This window comes from Hylobates moloch, unplaced genomic scaffold, assembly GCF_009828535.3.
Source record: "Hylobates moloch isolate HMO894 unplaced genomic scaffold, HMol_V3 SCAFFOLD_5, whole genome shotgun sequence".
Lineage (NCBI taxonomy): Eukaryota > Metazoa > Chordata > Mammalia > Primates > Hylobatidae > Hylobates > Hylobates moloch.
The window spans coordinates 91,982,143-91,987,140 of NW_026652280.1; the positions used below are offsets into that span (position 1 = coordinate 91,982,143).

The 4,998-nt window shown below is 49.6% G+C and overlaps 1 pseudogene; it reads left to right on the forward strand.

The window, feature by feature from the left end:
* The first annotated feature begins 284 nt into the window (after positions 1 to 284).
* On the forward strand, positions 285 to 1,101 carry LOC116467902 (uncharacterized; annotated as a pseudogene).
* The last annotated feature ends 3,897 nt before the right edge of the window (positions 1,102 to 4,998 follow it).

Sequence of the window (4,998 nt, forward strand, 5' to 3'; positions counted from 1 at the left end):
ACCTCCCAAGGACCCAGAAGGCCAGGGAACAGAACGGGGCTGCTCTCTCTCTGCATCTCCAGGGAGGACAAAGGAGGCCATGGCAGCAAGGGGACAGGGCAGAGGGGAAGGCGGGCAGGTGGATGTTGGCAGCCACGGATTCCCATCCAGTATCCTGGAGGAGGAAACCCAGGGCTGCGTCCTAGGAGGCCCAGGAAGCCTGGTGAGCCTGGAGGCTGAGGGCAGGCCCGGGAGATCTGGGAAGGACATCAGTGTCTCCACGAAGAGCAGCAGGGTCTCAGCCCATGGCAGCCGCAGCCCCCAGAGCTGCCACAGCAGCCCGTTGGTCTGTGGGGTCGAAGGTGGAGGCTGTCAGAGGGGCAGTGCAGGGGCCTACTGGGGTGAAGCCCCCTGTAGCGGCAGCACCCATCCTGCTGTGGCTCTGCCCTCCTAGACCCCCTGCCCTCCCGGACCCTCTGCCCTCCTAGACCCCCTGCCCTCCTGGACCCTCTGCCCTCCTGGATCCCCTGCCCTCCTGGACCCTCTGCCCTCCTGGATCCTCTGCCCTCCAGGGCCCTCCTGGACCTCTGCCCTCCTGGACCCCCTGCCCTCCTGGACCCTCTGCCCTCCTGGGCCCTCCTGGACCCCCTGCCCTCCTGGACCGCCTGTCTGTTTCCCCTGCTCCTCTCCTCCTTTCCTGACACACGACTGGGTCCCCCGATCTGCAGCCGGGGTCTGGGCACCGGGGGCCCTGCGGGCCTCTTGGTGTCTGGGGACAATCACAGGTTCCCATGCCCACGCCCAGCCTCTGCTTCCAGGACACACTAGAGGGTGCCGGCATCCTGATGAGTCCACTGTCCCGCGATGGTTTTCAGGGATGGAGAAGGCTCCCTGTCCTCCGCTGGAACCCTGCACTGGGCTGACGGTACCCCTACCACCCGCCCAGGGCCCCCAGACCCTCCCCACTTCCACCGCCAAGCCAGGCCCAGGCTGCCCACCCGGGGCCAGGCCGTGAGCTGCTGTCCCCAGATGGGGCCGCCCCGGGCTGGCCTGGCTCACTCCGTGTCACAGATATTCCCACAGAGACCCCAGCGAGACCTGCAGAACATTACAGCAAAATGAAGGAGAGCCAGAGGAAGAGGCAGATGTGCTGGCCTGTAAACAGTCTGATTTCCAATGTAAACCAGATTCAGGCCCACGACATCAGGTAAACATCTGCATCAGAACCCCCGGCCCCCACCGCCCGGGAGGCCCCGGGGTCCACACGGCCGACTCTGGGACCCGTCACAGTGACCGCCGAGACATTTCGTAATTAGGCAAAATTGATCCTTGCATTCCTTCCCTAAATCCCAAATCTCTGCAATTTTACTTCTTCTCAAAAATGAAAACATTTGGCAATTAGCTGATCCAAGTGAAAAAGGTAGAGAATGTGCTCTCAACTGGAAAATGCCAATTAAGGAAGCAGCTCTGACTTCCCACCCGCCCTGGCTAAGCTGGGAGCTTATCTTCCCGGAGAAGAAGCTGCTGGGATAAGGGGGCTTGGGAAACACCGAGGGCAGGGCTGCCTCCTCGGCTTCCTCTGAGAGCAGATTCGCCGTGGCCTCGCGCCAGCAGGGCCTGGGTGCCGCATGGGGTGGCAGGGGGCGGCAGAGCTGGGCCCGGCTCTGGCACTGGGATTTGGGGTGGTGGGACCCAGTGGGGCACCCGCTTGTGGGCAGCACTGAGGGCGGTGACGTAGGCAGCGAGTGCCAGTGTCTGCCCCTCCAGCTGGCCGGGCTCCCCACCCTGCTCCTGCCGCCCTGGACCTCAAGGCCCATTTGCGGTGCAAGGCGGCTCTTGGCCGGTCTCTACTCCTAAATATTTATGCATTGAAAATGCCCGTTTGTTTGTTTTCTTGTGTTCCATTTATGTGATCTGTATGCTTTTTTGCTTAATTTAAATAATTTTTAAATGTGAAATCGTTAAGTAACCGCAGATGCTCAAACTTTCTGTTGTCCACTCACCGAGCCCATGAGTTCTGTCTCCTTCTTCCCGTGGTTTCTGTTTGCAACAGTAACGGGATACCTGTATGTCTAAATTTTTTATTCAAAAGGCGGCATACGATGTATGTTCTCTTTATCAAGCTCGTGATTTTTTTTAAAGATTTTATTTTGAAATCATTGCAGATTCACAGGAAGTCTCAAAACTAGTACATGAGATTCCCACATGCCCCTCAACCAGTTTTCCCAACGGCTTCATCTCCCTTAGCTGGAGTGCGTGTCTAAGCCAGGAAGCTGGCCTTGCTACAGCATGTGTATCTGGGTTTTTGCCATGTTGTAGGATGTGGGAATTTGTGTACACACCACCAGGAACAGGACACAGAGCTGTCCCACTGCCACGGCCATCTCCGGGGCTGCCTAATCCCAGAGACTCTTTGCCCACGTCCCCGTTCCTTCCTCCTCACACCCTCTGGCCTGTTTCCTATGGCTATAAATTCGTCATTTTGCAAGTGTGATGTAAATGGAATGCGTGGGACCCTTTCAGATGAGCTCTTCACTCAGGAACATGCCCTTGAGACCATCTAAGCTGTTTCCTGTGTCAATAGTTAGTTCCTTTTTACTGATAAGTAGCCTCCCCTGGTAGGAAAGGACCCTTTTGTTTACCATTCACCTACTGAAGCTTTTGACTATTACAAATAGAGCTGCCATGAACAATCACGTATAGGTGTTTGTGTGAACATAAATCTTTCTTTCTCTGGGACAAATGCCCAGGAGTGTGACTGCTGGGTCAAATGGTCAGAGTCTGTTTCGCTTTTTTAAGAAACTGTCAAACTCTTTTCCACGCTGGATGCACCAAGTTACATTCCACACGCAGTGAATGTGATACCGTTTCTCTGAATCTCTGCCAGCATTTGGTCTTGTTATTGTATTTTGCGTTAGCTGTTCTAATAGTTACGGAGAAATATTGGGTCACGGTCCCAGCCTGTGTTTCCCTGGGGCCACGCGTGTTGAAGGCCGTTTTGTGCCTTCATCTGCCATCTCCACATCCTCTCCATGATCCTTCTTTCATTGGATTATTTGGCCCTGTTCTGTTGAGTTTTGAGAGTTCTTCTTATATTCTAGATACGAGTCCTTTGTCAGACATGTGTTTTGCAAATATTTTCTCCCAGCCCACAGCTTATCTTTTCATCCATCCTAACAGGATCTTTCACAGCATAAAAGTTTTTAATTTCAATGAGATCTAATTCATTGATTTAAAATATATATGAATCATGCTTTTGATGTTATATCTAGGAAGTCCTTGCCAAGCCCCAGGTCCTGGACACTTCTCTTCTAAAAGTGTTACTGTTTTTGATCCAATTTGAGTTAATTTTCTTTTTCTTTACTTTTTTTTTTTTTTCTTTTTTGAGACGGAGTCTTACTCTGTCTCCCAGGCTGGAGTGCAGTGGCGTGATCTTGGCTCACTGTTACCTCCAACCCCCAGGTTTAAACGATTCTCATGTCTCAGCCTCCCAAGTAGCTGGGATTACAGGCGCCTGCCACCACGCCTGGCTAATTTTTGTTTATTTATGTATTTATTTATTTATTTTGAGACGAGCTCTCTCTGTTGCCCAGGCTGGAGTGCAGTGGCACGATCTTGGCTCACTGCAACCTCTGCCTCCTGGGTTCAAGCGATTCTCCTGCCTCAGCCTCCCAAGTAGCTGGGATTCCAGGTGCCTGCCACCATGCCCAGCTAATTTTTGTGTTTTTCGTAGAGACAGGGTTTCACCATGTTGGCCAGGCTGGTTTCGAACTCCTGACTTCAAGTGATCTGCCAGCCTCGGCCTCCCAAAGTGCTGGGATTACAGGCATAAGCCACTGCACCCAGCCCCAGTTCGAGTTAATTTTCATATGAACGTGTAGGTCTACGGCCGTTTTTGCACCCATGAGTCTGCCCTAGCATGGCTTGTTGAGAAAGCGTCTCCTCTGGCATTGAGGGCTCTTGGTCCCTTGTGGGAGGCCACGTGACTGTGATCCTGGGGGCCTGCATTCTCTCTCTTCCCTGGGGTGACACTGTCTTTTTTAATTTTCAATTTTTTTAATTTTAATTATTATTTTTTTTTAATTTTAGAGATGAGGTCTCACTATGTTGCCCAGGCAGGTCTAGAACTCTAGCCTCAAGAGATCCTCCCTCTTCGGGCTCCCAAAGTGCTAGGATTACATGCATGAGCTGCTGTGCCCACACCCACGGTGACACTCTTGATTACGGGAGCTTTTGAGTAACTCTTAATATTGAGTGGCATGATTCCTCCTTTCTTCTTTTATCATTTAGCTATTCTAGTTCGTTTGCCCCTTTGTATACATTTTAGAATCAGTTTATCTAATAAAAAATATTTTTGATATTTTGGTATGTTGATTAATATGTATTCCTGGTATTTTTGATAAAAAAAATCTATCTAGATCAATTTAAGAAAAACCAAATTAAAATATAAAAGCACTCAACGTAATTTACTACATTAGTATATTTATTGAGAAAAACTATATAGATGACACTCAAAATTCTTCCCTAAAACTTAGCCCCTCTGTGAATTTTAAAGTTTTTCTTTTTCTAAACATTATTCCATAAAAAATGTGAGAATTAATATTCATACGTTTAGTCCATTTTTCTACTGAGCTGCTACTGATTTGTATAATCAATTTGGATATTAGAGATATTAATTTTTATTGTTATATTTGTAAGAAACATTTTCTCTGAATCTGTACTATGTCATTTTTACTGTGATTTTCAATAAAGAAGTGTTTCCTTTTGAAATAGTGAAATCTCCCAGACACTCCTTTAACAACGCTTGTGTTTCACGCCATGCTTTCAAGGCCCCCCCAATATCGGGACTACACTCCCCTCATGTCCTTCCAGGAATTTTGTACTTTTATTTTTCTGTTTGGATTTGGATTCCTCTTGGATTTGCTCTGTGTCTCAGCTAAGATGGGACTGCCTTGCTGGGTGGTTGCTCTGTGTCTCAGCTGAGATGGAGATGGGACTGCCTTGCTGCCGGTGCATGGT